The sequence below is a fragment of the Cervus elaphus genome, chromosome 33 (assembly GCF_910594005.1).
Source record: "Cervus elaphus chromosome 33, mCerEla1.1, whole genome shotgun sequence".
Lineage (NCBI taxonomy): Eukaryota > Metazoa > Chordata > Mammalia > Artiodactyla > Cervidae > Cervus > Cervus elaphus.
Genome location: NC_057847.1, coordinates 40,399,342 through 40,418,130, shown reverse-complemented (window position 1 = coordinate 40,418,130; position 18,789 = coordinate 40,399,342). Strand labels below are relative to the sequence as shown.

Sequence of the window (18,789 nt, the reverse complement as noted above, 5' to 3'; positions counted from 1 at the left end):
TTCTCTAGTGGCTGAGCGGGGGCTGCTGTCTATCTGTGGTGTGCAGATGTCTCATTGCAGTGGCTTCTCTTGTTGCCGAACATGGGCTCTAGGACAAACAGGCTTCAGTGGTTGCAGCAAATGGGCTCTAGAGCACAGGCTCAGTGGTTCTCTTGCACAGGTTTAGTGTCCCCACAGGATGTGGAATCTTCCCCAGACCAGCGATCAAATTTGTAGCCCCTGCACTTGCAGACGGAGTCTTAACCACTGGACTGCCAGGGAAGTCCAGAATATATATTTTTCATTGTAATAGAAGTTACCAGATTATAAGGAAACCACACTAACAAGAACAATATATGTCTGTGCCCTTTTCTCGAAATGTCCCTTTCTATCCCTGGATGAGACACTTTGAAAAATACTTGCCAATATGATAAAAACTGGCATTTTGTCATTTGGTTTTCTTTCTCCTTATGGATGAAATTTAATGTTTTTTTCTGATATTTTAATTAGCATTACATTTCAGTGTAGATAGATTGCTTGTTGGTACCCTTTGCCTATTTTTATTATGTGTAAATTTGTTTTATGTGTTTTTAAATGGCTGTTACATGTTAGAGGTTACAGATGTTTCTTGCTCTCTCTTTTTTTTTTTTTTTTTTTCTTTTTTTGGCATTTGAGTTTGTTTGCTTGATCTTTTGGCATATGAAGTTTTATTTTTATGTATTTGAATATATTATTTTACCTCTTATGGTTTTGGGGTTTCTTTAAGGATGTCTCTGTCATCCCAAGTATAAAATTATTCGCCTATATATATTTTCTACATTGTTGGGGGAAATGTTAGTTGGTGCAGCCACTATGGAAAACTCTATATTGTTTCCTCAGAAAACTAAAAATAGAATTACCATATGATCGAGCAATCCACTCCTGGGCATATATCCAAACAAAACTCTAATTCAAGAAGATCAACAAATAAATGAATAAAGAAGATGGTACATATATACCATGAAGCACTACTCAGTCATAAAAAAGAATGAAATAGTGCTGTTTGCAGCAAAATGGATGCAACTAGAGAGTATCATACTAAATGAAGGAAGTCAGACAAAGACAAATCATATAGTATAACTTATATGCAGATTCCAAATTATGACACAAATGAACCTGTCTATGAAGTGGAAACGGACTCAGGGATATAAAGAAGAGACTTATGGTTGCCCAGGGGGAGGTAGTTGGGGGTGAGATGGAGTGGGAAGTTGAAGTTAGCACGTGTAAGCTTTTATTACAAATTGGATAAACAGCAAGGTCCTACCATATAACACAGAGAACTATTTATTCCATTTTCTATGATACGCCACAATGAATATTTTTAAAAAGAATATATATGTATAACTGAATCATTTTGCTGTGGAACAGAAATTAACACAAGATTCTAAATCAACTATCCTTCAACTTTTTTTAATATTTAAAAAAAAACATTCTCTGAGGTCAGGGGTCCCCAATCTCCAGGTTCTAATTCCTGATGACCTGAGGTAGAACTGGTGTAATAATAACAGAAATAAAGTGCACAGTAAATGTAATGTGCTTGAATCATCCTGAAACCAACCCCCACCCCCATCCCCAGTCTGAGGAAAAATTGTCTTTCACAAAACTGATGCCTGGTGCCGAAAAGGTTAGGAACCAATATCCTAGGTCCTATTTTTATGTAGTAGGTTTTTTTCCTTATATTTATTATACAACTTGTGTGTGGGGGTGGGTGGCTTGAGGTGGTAATCTAGCTTTGTTTTCTCTAATTATACCCGCAGTTCTTTTCCCATTGAAGGAAATTCTACCTTTGTCATAATTAGTAAGTTCCTATATATACTAGCATGTGGGTCTTTAATTTTTATTACATTCTAGGGCTTTATTTGATTTGGGAAAAAGTTTTGAAGCAATAAAGTCAATTATAGTTCTAAATATAACCTTCAAGAATAGAAAATGAGACAGCCTTAGTTTTTTCAGAACATAACCTTCAGGAATAGAAAATGAGACAAGGGTAGTTTTTTCAGCTTCCTGTATTGGAAAAAGCAAGAATTTAGGATTCCATTCCCAGCTCTTCACTTACTAATTTTGTGAGCCTGTGCAAGTCACTTATTTTGTCTCTCCCACCTTGTGGTCGCTCAACTCAACAGTGGCCTCCACTTTTGTAAGAATTAGAGGAAAAAATATGTAAAGTGCCTGACCCACAGTTGGCTTTCATTCATTGGGACTTAGTATTACCACTAGTTTTAGGACTTAGCAAAAGAAAAAAAAAGTAAGTAAGATATTTAATATAAAATTATATCTGTTTTAAACATAAATGTGTTATTTCAAGAGTATATATTGTGTGGAAGAGAAAAGAATTCTAAATATGGTAACTTAAAGATCCAGGCAAGTAAATTAGTCTGAACAACAAAAATAATACTGTGAAATCTGGCACTTTTTCTAAAACCGTTTTTCTTTATTTTCTATGACAGCCGTATAGACCTAACACAAATAAAAAGTAACATTATTTAACTTGTCTGCTTTTTTAGCTAAGTAAGGAAAATAGAGTTATTGGTAGCAAAGTGTAAATTTTCATTGCTTTTCTGTATAGCTAACCTGTAGAAGGAACGGAAAGTTTTGGGGGGAAAGCAAGAGAGTCAGAGCAAACCAGAGGGGTACTGTGGACCTGAAAATAGGGGTGGGCCTGAGACTAATGCAGGTGCACTGACATGTCCCAGTTCTGTCCTAAGGCTTTTATGTTTCCTGTACATTAGAGATGTTGTGTGGTTATCAATAATACATTGACTTTTCTTACCCGTTTTTCTCAAGAACCTCAGGACAATTTCTGAAGGTTTAAAAACAAATGGTAATGTTAGAGAAGCCATACAGGTAAAATGTAAAATTAAAAAGGAAAAACAGTGGAATACCTCTTATACCTCTTGAGCTGGGTAACAAGATTTCTCAGGGAACCATTGAACTGACTCGGGCACAATTAGTAAATGTATATTCTTAGTCCAGCTACCTCCCCCTTCCCCACACTTTAGTCTGCAAATATCTGGAAAGCAGGAAGAACCGCTGTAGAAGGAAGCCTAGTAATTTAAAAAGTAGAATCATAAGACAGGAGCTACCTGCCCTAGACGGTATTTGTTTTCTTTCTCCATTACATTTCATTAAGTTATTAACCAAACCTTAAATTAATCATTTTGAAAATTAGCCTCTTATTCCCTGGTGCTATTTATTAGACTTACTAAAGAAAGGAAGATTAAATTTCCCCTTGTTTTTGTTTCTGTTACCATTTTCATATTCTTTGCTGTGTTTGCAGCAACTAGTCCACACACAGGAAGTTGGAGGTTGGTCATTTATTCCTCTCACTTTTCCATTTCAGCAATAATGATTTATATGCATTATTATCATCTGTGCAGTCAATTAGCTCTCAAATAAGCATCTGACATTAGGTGATTTGCATCACTGGTCTTACTAATTTTGAAATATTTATGTACTAGAAAACCAAATAAATTGTTAATGTTAAGTCATTATTATTTTTTATATTTTCTTAATGAATGTTAAAGTAACATCTAATCAGATATTCAAGACATTACCTTTTAAAGAAAATCTCCTTTGTGTTTTTGACATTAATTCTACCAAATGCCTACTTTGTTAGAAAATGACAGCAAGAGTTGTCACTGACAACTGCGACTGCAACCGACGCTGACAACAGGCATCAATTTTTCATGCTATTGCTCTTTTACTATTTGTTTGATTACATTAAACATAAATTAGTAAAACCTCAACCAGTAGAAGATTTAACTAGCATTTATATTTACACACATATATTCATACACAGATGCTTACATTTTTACTATTAGGAGACAAGATAAATGGAAATAAAAGAACACATTTCTAGTTTAATAACTTAAAGTGTCATTGGACTGTTAGGTTTTCAGAAATGACATGCCAAGGCTGGGAAACTCCTGATTTTTTGAAAGGCAGAATATGTATGATGCCTGAGAGCTCAGGGAATTTGACAGATGGAAACAGGTTTAAATAAATGAGGGAAGGGGAAGAAGTGGCATGGGGAAAGTCAGTAATGGCATGAAGCTACTACACCAACTGAAATTATGCATATTATTATTTTTAAAAAACCCATTTGCCTATGCCACCATGAATAATATGAAATCCGTGATAGAGCTGATAAAAGTAGAGTTGAAAAAGCTGTCAACACAAAATTTAGGGAAACCAAGTTTCTTGTTGCAGCTCTGCCTTCTTATCTCTTTGTGACTTTAAAGAAAAATAGAAAATCCTGTTGTATCATTCAATTTAAAAATTCATGTGATCGATTATAACATACTAAATAAAGTGTACTGTGTAAAATTCACCGTGAATAAATTAGCAGGGATTACTTGTCTTGCTTTTCCATGAAGCTAGATGAATCAAATATAGATTTCACTCTTCTTTAAGTGGAATTCAGCTTAGTAAATCCAGCACATGTAATGGCCAAGTGCTTTACCCAAGGGCTGGATAAAGGAGTCTAGGTGCATAGGAAGGTGATATTCAGGTGGATGGAGTCAACGTGAGAAAAAGCTATGAGTGATATGTATGGAAAAAAATGAATAGTTCTGTTCAGGTACAAGAAGGGAAATGACAGGATCCTGAAAAAAAAGAAAGGTTTAAGGCAAACTGCAGAAGGTCTTAAAATAAGGCTGAGTTGACTGTTTATAAGTTGTATTACAGGTTGGCTGCAAGGGGCATGATGCACGGTGGTTAATACCATGGAGTTAGGAGTCAGACTACTGTGATTCAGATCCTGGATTTGGATGACTTCAGACAAGTCAGCTCTCTGTGAACAAGCTCCCTTGCAGGCTGACGAGGAAGTTAGCAAGGTAATGCATGTTAAAGCTTAGCAGAGAGCCTGGAGCACAGGAAACACTCAGGAAAGGATTCTTGATCAATATATTGTACCTTCAACAGATTTATCTGGAAAAGATGTGAGCGGTGAGGCCAGGCCCCTCAGCACCATCGGGTGGGGAGGAGACTTACTGCAGGGTCATTACAATAATCTAAAGTGAATGTGACTCTGAATTAGGATAGTAGTGGCAGGTATGGCAAGGAGGTGAGTGGATTCAGTAGTGGTAGCGAGGTTGGGTGACAGGGTTTGGGAAACCATTTAATATGTGAGGAATGAGGAATAAAAGAAAGGGAAAAATGATGAAAAGATGAAAACACTTGCATTTTTGAGCCTGAGTAAAGAGGAATATGTGACTTCCCTGGTGTCTCAGATGGTAAAGTGTCTGCCGACAATGCGGCAGACCCGAGTTCAATCCCTGGGTCGGGAAGATCTCCTGGAGAAGAAAATGGCAACCCACTCCAGTACTCTTGCATGGAAAATCGTATGGACAGAGGAGCTTGGTAGGCTACAGTTCAGGGGTCGCAAAGAATTGGACATGACTGAGCGACTTCACTTTCACTTTGAAAGAGGAATGGTGGTTCTAGCAGGTCAGTGTGCATGAGAATCTCCTACAGGACCTGTTCACGCACCTGTTCAAGCTGGACCTGACCCCTCTGATTCAAGTAAGTTTCCGAGTGACGCTGATACTGCTGGTTCAGGGCCCGTACTTTGAAGACCTCTGCAGTGGAGAAATAGAAAACTCAGAAGGCAAGGTGGTGTGACTGGTTGTGGGACATGGATCATCCGTTGAGTAGAGCTGCTTAGCTCACTACCATTGAAAACATTGGTTTGAATCTGATTAGAGGTAGTAGACATGTACTCTGCATGTAAGTCACTGGTGTACACAGGCCTATGCAGTGGCCAGAGGGCACCAGGAACGAGATTAAGAGCCAGTGGCAATGAACTTTTTGTAGTGGCAGACAGATTTTTATAAAGCCATCGGTGGTGCTATAGGAAAAGCGTGAGCTTTTACCTATTTGCTTGACCTTCTCATCCACATGTGGCTCTAAGCAAAGCTTTCATTCGTGTTTCAGTGTAAACCTCTCTTCATTTATTTTGATTTCCTAATAAAGGAGCTTTGGTGACAGTTACAGATAAGAGCCTGAGCTTTAGAATATAAATTTAAAGCATCTGGTAAGCCTTGCTATTTCCTCTCGTCTTCATTAAAACTGAAGAATAGATATCAAAGCTTGATATAATCCTATGTGATTTGCTACTAGGATAAAACAATAAAGATCTGAATGTTGATCATCTCCTATATTATTATATATTAGCTAGTATAATAGGAAATAAGATTGGTGGTCATATCTCATATTTTTCTGTTATCTTAAAGAAGATCTAAATGTAAGAAGCATTGGGCATAGGTTAGGGCAACTGACCCATCAGAAGTATCCTAATAACGTGTTCCCTTCCTGTCTTTGGATTGATGTGAGGTCAAGAGTTTCCATCTGAAGGTTAACCATTTGTGGTGACCTCCCTGTTGTAAGTATTCAGCCTGGACCAAAGTAATGAAAACTTGTGTTTTCCAGTAGATGAGGTGGGTAGTGGTGCTGGTGGTTGTTTCTTTTCTTTTTTAGTGTAGAATATAAGGCAGTGCCCCTTAATTCAGTCATCTCAAAATACAATAAAAGTGAGATGAATTTTTAGTGTTGACTAAGTTGTGTTCTGCAAGGCAGTATTGTTCCTTGAGATGTTAATAGTTATTCTTTGGAAAAGCGAGGTTAGTTTCAATAAATGGAAAAATCTCCAGGTAGTACAAAGGCAAGGCAAATTCCTACTGGTAGACACCTGAGAACGTTTTATATTCTAGTGTCGTGTGAACCTCCAAGATTTGGAATCCTCTGGGCAGCATTTTTCAAACTTCCTTGAAGGTTTAAACCCCTTCCAATAAGTGCAAACCTGTGGAACTCTTGTCTGAGAACATATTTTGGTTGAGAAAGGCAGTGTTTCTTTTTAACAAAAGGATCTGCTCAGTACAAAGTATATGATATAAATATCATGTACTTAGTTAGCATTTTTATAATTGATTATGTATGATTTGTAGGGACTCCCAAATACACTTAATAATGACTTGTAGTTATTAAGTAAACTATGATAGAAAGTCAGAGCATTTGATCATCTCTATGCTAATGAATGGTTATTTCAAGATTGAGAAGTTTCAGTTCAGTTCAGTTCAGTTGCTCAGTCATGTCCAACTCTTTGCAACCCCATGAATTGCAGCACACCAGGCCTCCCTGTTCATCACCAACTCCTGGAGTTTACTCAAACTCATGCCCATAAGTCAGTGATGCCATCCAACTATCTCATCCTCTGTCATCCCCTTCTCCTCCTGCCTTCAGTCTTCCCCAGCATCAGGGTCTTTTCCAATGAGTCAATTCTTCGCATAAGGTGGCCCAAGTATTGGAATTTCCACTTCAGCATCAGTCCTTACAATGAACACCCAGGACTGATCTCCTTTAGGATGGACTGGTTGGATCTCCCTGCAGTCCAAGGGACTCTCAAGAGTCTTCTCCAACACCACAGTTCAAAAGCATCAATTCTTTGGTGCTCAGCTTTCTTTATAGTCCAACTTTCACATCCATACATGACCTGGAAAAACCATAGTCTTGTCTGGACGGACCTTTGTTGGCAAAGTAATGTCTCTGCTTTTTAATATGCTGTCTAGGTTGGTCATAACTTAACTTCCAAGGAGCAAGCGTCTTTTAATTTCATGGCTGAAAATCACCATCTGCGGTGATTTTGGAGCCCAGAAAAATAAAGTCTGACACTATTTCCACTGTTTCCCCAGCTATTTCCCATGAAGTGATGGGACCAGATGCCATGATCTTAGTTTTCTGAATGTTGAGCTTTAAGCCAACTTTTTCACTCTCCTCTTTCATCAAGAGGCTTTTTAGTTCCTCTTCCCTTTCTGCCATGAGGGTGCTGTCATCTGCATATCTGAGGTTATTGATTTTTCTCCTGGCAATCTTGATTCCAGCTTGTGCTTCCTCCAGCCCAACGTTTCTCATGATGTACTCTGCATGTAAGTTAAATAAGCAGGGTGACAATATACAGCCTTGATGTACTCCTTTTCCTACTTGGAACCAGTCTGTTGTTTCATGTCCAGTACTAACTGTTGCTTCCTGACCTGCATACAGGTTTCTCAAGAGGCAGGTCAGGTGGTCTGGTATTCCCATCTCTTTCAGAATTTTCCACAGTTTATTGTGATCCACACAGTCAAAGGTTTTGGCATAGTCAATAAAGTAGAAATAGATGTTTTTCTGTAACTCTGTTGCTTTTTCGATGATCCAGCGGATGTTGGCAATTTGATCTCTGGTTCCTCTGCCTTTTCTAAAACCGGATTGAACATCTGGAAGTTCACAGTTCAAGTATTGCTGAAGCCTGGCTTGGAGAATTTTGAGCCTTACATTACTAGTGTGTGAGAGGAGTGCAATTATGTGGTAGTTTGAGCATTCATTGGCATTGACTTTCTTTGGGATTGGAATGAAAACTGACGTTTTCCAGGCCTGTGGCCACTGCTGAGTTTTCCAAATTTGCTGGCATATTAAGTGCAGCACTTTCACAGCATCATCTTTCAGGATTTGAAATAGCTCAACTGGAGTTCCATCACCTCCACTAGCTTTGTTCGTAGTGATGCTTCCTAAGGCCCACTTGACTTCACATTCCAGGATGTCTGGCTCTAGGTGAGTGATCACACCATGGTGATTATCTGGCTTGTGAAAATCTTTTTTGTACAGTTCTTCTGTGTATTCTTGCCACCTCTTCTTAATATCTTCTGCTTCTGTTAGGTCCATACCATTTCTGTCCTTTATCGAACCCATCTTTGCATGAAATGTTCCCTTGGTATCTCTAATTTTCTTGAAGAGATCTCTAGTCTTTCCCATTCTGTTATTTTCCTCTATTTCTTTGCGTTGATTGCTGAGGAAGGCTTTCTTATCTCTCCTTGCTATTCTTTGGAATTCCGCATTCAAATGGGTATATCTTTCCTTTTCTCCCCTGCTTTTCACATCTCTTCTTTTCACAGCTATTTGTAAGGCCTCCTCAGACAGCCATTTTGCTTTTTTGCATTTGTTTTCCATGGGGATGGTCTTGATCCCTGTCTCCTGTACAGTGTCACGAACCTCCGTCCATAGTTCATCAGGCACTCTATCAGATCTAGTCCCTTAAATCTATTTCTCACTTCCACTGTATAATCATAAGGGATTTGTTTTAGGTCATACCTGAATGGTCTAGTGGTTTTCCCTACTTTCTTCAATTTAAGTCTGAATTTGGCAATAAGGAGTTTATGATCTGAGCCACAGTCAGCGCTTTGAAAATATGACTGCTTTGGTTTTGGTGTCAACCTAGATTAGGGAACAGTATCTGGGATGTTTTGAATATTTCTTACTAGATCTTAAATATTCATTTTTAAAGTAGTTCCCCAGGCCTGACTCAAGAGCCTCAAAGATATCATACCATAATTTGTTCATCTTTTTAATGTGGAAAAGAGAAACAACACTATAATATCAGTATGTCCTGAGATGGGATGTGTGTGCATGCTAAGTCACTCCAGTTGTGCCTGATTCTTTGCGACTCAATGGGCTGTAACCCTCCAGGCTCCTCTGTCCATGAAATTCTCCAGGCAAGAAAACGGGAGGGGGTCGCCATGCCCTCCTCCAGAGGATCTTCCCCACCCAGGGATCAAACCCACATCTGCATCTCCTACATTGCAGGCAGATTCTTTACTACTAGTGCTGCCTGTAAACCATGATATTAGGACATATCCTGTGAAATCCTGTGGACCTTAAAAATCCAACATATTATTATGCACTGATAATTGATATTTAAGTGATATAAAACTCTTTCACCATACTAAATTAGAAAAAAATTATTATTGGAAGATTTTTAGGCAACAGTAATTAAAGTATAAATACTCTCACTTAAGCACTGATTACATCAAATAATGATCATGTCAGTTTACTCCTTTGAGTCTAAGCAGTACTCAGACTTTCCTGCTGAGTTGTATAGGCATGGAAAGCTGTGTCGTCCCCTGGTGTGGTGTACCTGTATTGCTGATGTGAATGGGTTTTTAATGCACAGATATACATCTTTTAAAATTATGTATTTTAATTTATATTAAGATGATTATATAAAAGAATTAGAAATGAGGATTTCAATTATTTTAATACTGAGATAATACTGTTTTTAAAAGGAGTCAATTTAAAGAGGAATATTTAATTAAAGGAAGTATAGGTCAAGGAGAAGGAAACAGATTGAGGATTCCTGAGATTAAGAAGATGTTTTCCGATGAGAAAGATTTAAGCATTAAACTGAGAGGAAACACCGATGATTCAGGAAAAAGAAGCAAGATCCTAGAAGAGGCAAGAGGGCATGGACAGGCCGGGCCTAGACAAGACGGGGACACTGCCCCCACCAAGCCTGGAACAGAACCAAGAATTAGTGGACATTTGGGGGCAGGACATTCCTATCGCTAATGACCTGATAGGAATACCTGCTGCTATTTCTTAATTGTCACCATCACAGTGTTAGTAACTATTATAGCCACTCTTGAATTAGTGAATCAACTAGAAGAGCCTGAAGTAAATAGATCTAGTGATGCAAGTGGGCAACTGTAGTCGGATGGCATGACCCCCAAACAGTGAGTTTTTGCACACATTTGGAGAAATAAAGATCTCCAGCAATTAAGGGAAAAGAGAGCACGGCTGACTAATACAAGAGTGTAAGGGGTATATGATTACAGATTCAGCTGACAGGAGGTCTATGAGGAATACTATCCAACTTCATGCTAGTAAGTAGAGGTAATGAGGAGCCAGTGATGGCCAGCTTCCTGCTCTGGGCACCTCAGCTGTGATGTTTGAAGAATGCATAGTCTTCACCAGAGAGAGGTCAGAAGAAGCAGTATTTTCAGGAAAAAACTACATTTCAGTTAAAGCTTATAGTGGGAAATTCTTCTTAGTAACCTTGAGATGGAGAATATTCTGAATAGAAGATAACAAGTTTATAAACAGAATTTGCAAACTGGAGTGAGGCTTCCATAGGGCACAGTTGGAAAGCATCAGGAGATATGTGACTGCTGGCCATCAGTGAGGAATTAATGAAGCTGAGAGGGGCCCTCAGGCCACAAAAGGATGAAGAATACCTTGTTTTCAATGCCAGCACCAGTGTCCTTGACACTGTGGTCTGGGTTGGAGCTCTTCCTGCTTATTGAAGGAGATGAAAGCAGAAGAACCTAATGCTTGTTGGGCTTCTTGAAGCCAGTAGCAGGAGACATGACTAGGTATGCAGTGTTATTTCTGTCTGAAAGAAGCACTGAATCACAATCTAAAGTCTCATTTAGGACTGAAGTACGTGGAGTTTAGGTAAAGGTAAACCTAAATAGGAAGGGAAATGATAGAGCTTTCACTCCAAATGAGCAGCAGAAACAGGTGGGCAAGAAAAAGACCAAACTAGAAGTCTCAGAAATGGAAAATATTGGCATTGGAAAAAGGTATAACAGATGACATAAACCCTTAACAAGGCAAACAGGGAAATAGTGAATTGAAAGAAATACTAAGAAGTTCCCCCTGAATAAAGCTCAGAAAAATTCAAAGAAAATATGAAAAAGCTGTGGAGACTCCCGTTTCTGGTATATTCAATACCCTAACCAGTCTTCCCCTAAAAGAAACTAAATATGTATACTGAATAAAGTGCTTAAATTGTCTTTTCAAAAGCAAGGCTAAGCTGCCAAGAAAGTAAAGAACTCATAGAAATGAAAACCAAAATGAAAGTGAGACTCCTAAGCCAAATAAACAGGAAACCTGGCTTCCTCCCTGAAGGTGTGTGTCAAACCTAGGTGGTCTTGCATATGCAATTGGATGTTACACACCATGTGCCCTCGGAGGACAGCCTACTGTGGGGAGTCTAATGGGATATCCCTTGCCCAAACCTAAAGCATTAGTGCAAGGGTGTTGAGAAACCTGGCCCCCTGAGAGTATATGATAGCTCTGCGAGAAGAGGGGACCTAAGTGGCCAGTACGCATATGAAAACATGTTGTTTAGCAGGGAAACACAAAATAAAATAAATGCAAGATAGCACTCCGTGCCTATCATCCCATGCCTTTACAAAAAGGAAAAAAAAGAATGAAAAGAAATTTAAGCCTCCACATGCAGATTTGCATCAGTGAGAATGTACATAAACTGGAACTCTCATACAATGCTGACTGGAAGGTAAATTGTTACAACCACTTTGGAAGGTAACGTGATAATCATTATCAAGTAAATTTGAAGATGCACATAGCCTTCAACTCAATACTTCCGTATCTAAGACTCTACTGGAACTGTCTGGCACATGTGTATAGATGATTTATACAAAGATGCTTCTTTTGCAGCATGTTGATAATTGCACAAAATTGGAAACCACCCAAGGGTTCATTATGATGAGAACATACAAATATACTGTGCCATAGTCATACAATAGAATATTGTTGACCAATGGAAATAAATGAACTAGGTCTAGGTATGCTGATATTGATAAATCTCAAAATCATATTGTAATAAAAGCAGTCTGCAGAACACTGGGTGTTTTGTATACCATTTATATAAATTGTATGAATATGCAGAACAACACTATGTATTATTTATGGTTCTATATATATGGAGTAGTAATAAAATAAAATATTCATGTGAATATTAAAGACCAAATTCAAGATAATGGCTTCTTCTGGAGACAAAAGGAGAGAGAGGAATAAGATCCAAGAAAGAGAAACCAGGGGATTTCATTGTATCTGTAATACTTTATTTCTCAAAAAACTTGAAGCAAATGTAGCAAAATAGTAAGATTTGCTAGACCTAGGACAGGTTTGCCAAAGCTCATTGTGTTCTTGTCTGTACTTTTTCAGTACATTTAAAGAATCTCACAATTTTAAAAACTAGGAGTGAGAGAAAACTTCTATCGTTCTGTAAAAGAATCCGAAAACAATACTGTCTCAGGTTGGGTTCTCACTGAAGTGGAGTTTTCATGCAGAGTGTTTATTATAGATCAGCTCTTACGGAGGAGAGGGGAAGAAAAAGCAGGCTTGCACACAGCGGGGGTCCAAATACTATGCCAGGGAGTTAAACTGATGGCACACCCTGAAGCACGTCTGAACCGGCTTTTCTCTCCTCATCTCAGTCACTGCTGCACACAGCCTGCCCAGAAGGATATGACTTCCTTGGTCACGAAGGCTCTCTTCAGCTGAGGGACCCCTGCAGGCATGACCTCTGGGGCAGTGCGTCCTTCCTTGGGCCTCCTCAGCCACACATTTCTGTCTGCCATACAAGAGCATGAAAGTGAATCTTTACGTTTTCTTCTGTCCCCTTGACTCTCAGAGTATGATTATCAATATACTTACCTGAGAGAGATGAAGTAAATATGAACAAAAGCTTCCAAACACATGTGAACTGACATATTTTTATAGCATGTCAGTAGCCTTGACTTTCTTTCTAACCTTGATTATGGTCTTGTTTACCAGAATTTAAGGGGAAGTTGCCATATACTGGAAAAGGTCAGTTTTCATTCCAATCCCAAAGAAAGTCAATGCCAAAGAATGCTCAAACTACCGCACAATTGCAGTCATCTCACACGCTAGTAAAGTGATGCTTAAAATTCTCCAATCCAGGCTTCAGCAATACATGAACCATGAACTTCCAGATGTTCAAGCTGGTTTTAGAAAAGGCAGAGGAACCAGAGATCAAATTGCCAACATCTGCTGGATCATCAAAAAAGCAACAGAGTTCCAGAAAAACATCTATTTCTGATTTATTGACTATGCCAAAGCCTTTGACTGTGTGGACCACAATGAACTGAAAAATTCTGAAAGAGATGGGAATACCAGACCACCTGACCTGCCTCTTGAGAAACCTATAGGCAGGTCAGGAAGCAACAGTTAGTACTGGACATGAAACAACAGACTGGTTCCAAATAGAAAAAGAAGTACGTCAAGGCTGTATATTATCACCCTGCTTATTTAACTTATATGCAGAGTACATCATGAGAAACGCTGGGCTGGAGGAAGCACAAGCTGGAATCAAGATTGCCGGAAGAAATATCAATAACCTCAGATATGCAGATGAAACCACCCTTATGGCAGAAACTAAATAAGAACTAAAGAGCCTCTTGATGAAAATGAAAGGGGAGAGTGAAAAAGTTGGCTTAAAGCTCAACATTCAGAAAACTAAGATCATGGCATCCGGTCCCATCACTTCATGACAAATAGATGGGGAAACAGTGGAAACGGTGACAGAGTTTATGTTTTTGGGCTCCAAAATCACTGCAGATGGTGATTTTCAGCCATGAAATTAAAAGACGCTTGCTCCTTGGAAGGAACGTTATGACCAACCTAGATAGCATATTAAAAAGCAGAGACATTACTTTGCCAACAAAAGTCCGTCTGGTCAAGGCTATGGTTTTTCCAGTGGTCATTTATGGATGTGAGAGTTGGACTATAAAGAAAGCTGAGCGCAGAAGAATTGATGCTTTTGAACTGTGATGTTGGAGAAGACTCTTGAGAGTCCCTTGGACTGCAGGGAGATCCAACCAGTCCATCCTAAAGGAGATCAGTCCTGGGTGTTCATTAGAAGGACTGATGCTGAAGCTGCAACTCCAATACTTTGGCCACCTCATGTGAAGAGTTGACTCATTGGAAAAGACCCTGATGCTGGGAGGGATTGGGGGCAGGAGGAGAAGGGGACGACAGACGATGAGATGGTTGGATGGCATCACCGACTCAATGGACATGAGTTTGAGTCAAATCTGGGAGTTGGTGATGGACAAGGAGGCCTGGCGTGCTGCAATTCATGGGGTCGCAAAGAGTCGGACATGACTGAGTGACTGAACTGAACTGAACTGAAATCACTGGCAGATGCTTTTAACGTTATTTCCTTGTTCTTCTCAAAGGATCCTCCCATAATTTAGATGCCCGGTTTTGGAGGCGGTGGTAAGGATCAGATTTCACACATTATGTTTAGAGGATTAAAAAAAAATTAAAATTTAAAATTTATGGATGGTATCACAGCATAATTCTCTTGATGAGTGTTATTTTGGAAATCATTAGATGTGTTTTTATATGACTATAATACTGTCTTCCTTGTCAGTCAGTCTTAAGAATCCAGTGGAGACAAAATTGTCAAATGTTTATATCATACTCATTCATCTTGATGACAGTCACATGTGGCAGTTCAACTTATTTTCTGTTGAATTAGTATAATAATTTTACAACAAAGCAGACATATATTTTGCTTGTAAGTTTTCGCAAGTATTAGGTAACCTGAACAGATTCCATGCTTTACAGCTTCATGAGAGTCTGCTTTGGGGGCTTTAACTATGTTCTACTTGTGAGAAGGGTGGGGAAATAATGAGTGAAATGGGTTTTATAAAAGTAGTCAGTGAAGCTTAGTATTATAGACTCTGCAGCTAGGAGGGATACAATGTGGACTTTTACTCAGGCCAAATGAGTGTTAAAGGAATTGCCCAACTTCTAAAACAATCAGCTGCATCGTGGGTACTAAGGCTCTTCTCATAACTTGACAACTGTAAATGGTTTCTAGAGGTCTATCAGTCAGGGTTTCTAGTTGCAAGAAAAATAGACTAACATGGCTAATTACGTGGGGAAAAATTACTTATTAGTGGTTATTCATGAATTCCCGTGTTTGTTGTCAGGACTGGAGAACAAACCTTGAGACACCTCTCAGGAATAGTGTCCAAATCTAGGAAACACTGGCACTGCCGTCAAGTATAAATATAGTTTGTGTGGAGGTTATTTCCATGTTAGAAACTTGGCCTCGATTTCTACTACAGGAAGTGCAGCAAGAAGGTGAAAGGAGGAGAGGAAATGAGCTTCATGTTTTCTGATGTCAACGTCTTGGTTTCAGCATCCTAGTCACTGTCTGGCATCTTCTCGGCCTAGCTGAAGTTGCCTATATCTGCTTCAGAGGGAAGGAATTATGGAACATGTAAGTTCAAGTGTCTGCCTTCAAGCAGGAAATTTCCCAAATATTTCCTTGAAAGGATGCTCAAAAGGCCATAGGCAGCTATAGACATAATAATTAAAAAAAAAAAAAACCACTAAAATAGATTTTTTTTTTTATGACTGGAAATTGTGTTACTGTTCTAGTTTGAAACATACCTTAATCCTATCCTGGTAATTTTTGGCCATCCCAAAATGAAGAAACCCTCCAGTCCTCAATCCCTAATAGCCACTGAACTGAGAATTCAAAAGTTATATAATGGATTGGGGAATATTTTGAGACTCACAGATGGTCCTTTGCTGGCCCAGCTTAGTACAAGCAGCCAGTCTTCCAGGAAAAGAGGTGTATAATAAACAATCTGCGGTGGTATAGAATCGAACTGCCAGTGCACGAGACTCAGATTTGATTCCTGGATCAGGAAGATGCCCTGGAGAAGAAAATGGCAACCCACTCCAGTATTCTAGCCTGGAAAATCCCATGGACAGAGGAACCTGGCCGGCTACAGTCCATGGAGTCACCCAGAATTAGGTCCTATAGTCCGTGGGGTCACAATGAGTCAAACATGGCTGAGCAACTGAACATACACAAACAAAAAAATAATTGAAAGAATAGAAGTGTATCACAAAAGCTATGATGCTATCTAAGGACAAAGACTGCGAAGTAAACGTAATAGTATTTATCCTTAAAATCAGTGATCTTAGCCTGATACTGAATTTTGTGCAGTTATTATCTATCTGGTGTTTTGTGGTTGAACAATGATCAGAAGCCTGAGATCTAGGAATTCTTATGTAGAGGTAGGCAGTGTCCCCTTTACCCAATATGATCCTATTGTACAGCATTGTTGGGCCAAAAATTCAGTTCAGTTCAGTCGCTCAGTCATGTCTGACTATTTGCGACCCCATGGACTGCAGCACGCTAGGCTTCCCTGTCCATCACCAACTCCTGGAGTTTACCCAACCTCATGTCCATTGAGTTGGTGATGCCATCCAACCATCTCATTCTCTGTCGTCCCCTTCTCCTCCTGCCTTCAGTCTTCCCCAGCATCAGGTTCTTTTCCAATGAGTCAACTCTTCACATGAGGTGGCCAAAGTATTGGAGTTTCAGCTTCAACACCAGTCCTTCCCATGACCATTCAGAACTGATCTCCTTTAGGATGGACTGCTTGGATCTCCTTGCAGTCCACGGGACTCTCAAGAGTCTTCTCCAACACCACAGTTCAAAAGCACCAATTCTTTGGCACTCAGCTTTCTTTATAGTCCAACTCTCACATCCATACACGGCTACTGGAAAAACCATAGCTTTGACTAGACGGACCTTTGTTGGCAAAGTAATGTCTCTGCTTTTTAATATGCTATCTAGGTTGGTCATAACTTTCCTTCCAAGGAGCAAGCGTCTTTTAATTTCATGGCTGAAAATCACCATCTGCAGTGATTTTGGAGCCCAAAAACATAAAGTCTGTCACCGTTTCCACTGTTTCCCCATCTATTTGTCATGAAGTGATGGGACCGGATGCCATGATCTTAGTTTTCTGAATGTTGAGCTTTAAGCCAACTTTTTCACTCTCCCCTTTCATTTTCATCAAGAGGCTCTTTAGTTCTTATTTAGTTTCTGCCATAAGGGTGGTTTCATCTGCGTATCTGAGGTTATTGATATTTCTTCCGGCAATCTTGATTCCAGCTTGTGCTTCCTCCAGCCCAGCGTTTCTCATGATGTACTCTGCATATAAGTTAAATAAGCAGGGTGATAATATACAGCCTTGACGTACTTCTTTTTCTATTTGGAACCAGTCTGTTGTTTCATGTCCAGTACTAACTGTTGCTTCCTAACCTGCCTATAGGTTTCTCAAGAGGCAGGTCAGGTGGTCTGGTATTCCCATCTCTTTCAGAATTTTCCAGTTTATTGTGATCCACACAGTCAAAGGCTTTGGCATAGTCAATAAATCAGAAATAAATGTTTTTCTGGAACTCTGTTGCTTTTTTGATGATCCAGCAGATGTTGGCAATTTGATCTCTGGTTCCTCTGCCTTTTCTAAAACCAGCTTGAACATCTGGAAGTTCATGGTTCATGTATTGCTGAAGCTTGGCTTGGAGAATTTTGAGCCTTACATTACTAGCGTGTGAGATGAGTGCAATTGTGCGGTAGTTTGAGCATTCTTTGGCATTGACTTTCTTTGAGACTGGAATGAAAACTGACCTCTTCCAGTCCTGTGGCCACTGCTGAGTTTTCAAAATTTGCTGGCATATTGAGTGCAGCACTTTCACAGCATCATCTTTCAGGATTTGAAATAGCTCAATTGGAGTCCATCACCTCTACTCTCTTTGTTCATTGTGATGCTTCCTAAGGCCCACTTGACTTCACATTCCAGGATGTCTGGCTCTAGGTGAGTGATCACACCGTTTTGATTATCTGGGTCATGAAGATCTTTTTTGTATAATTCTTCTGTGTGTAGTTCTCTGTAACAACTGTTATTTCTGCCTGTATATTCTCTCACACCAACTGGGCTCCTTAGAAAAGGCCTGTCAATATCAGAAAGCCATAAGATGGACTGTTTTCTTAAGAATGATTCTGAGAATAATTTGTAGAATTTGCTCAGCCAGTGCCGTCAAGTAATTGTGCCTTTGCCTGATCTCACAGGGAGTTAATTCACTTCCCAGTTGAATTGTATTTTACCGTCATAGATAATATGTTGTCAATAATATTATTATTAACAGAACTAAGGTAGTTCTATGTCTGATTAGTTCCTTTGCTTAGGGTTCATCTCCCTGGTGTTTTGAACCAGTAGTCAGTGTCCAATTAAACCACTTACAGTTTAGCATTTGCTTTGAGTAGACTTGTAAAGAGTTAATATGGCACAGGGCAGCTTGAGGTGTTATTGGAGATGTTATTTG

General features: G+C 39.3%; 1 protein-coding gene across 15 annotated transcripts in view; it reads left to right on the top strand.

The window, feature by feature from the left end:
• PKP4 (plakophilin 4) overlaps positions 1–18,789 on the top strand; it is a 248,764-nt gene that overhangs the window by 110,786 nt on the left and 119,189 nt on the right. The window lies entirely within an intron of this gene.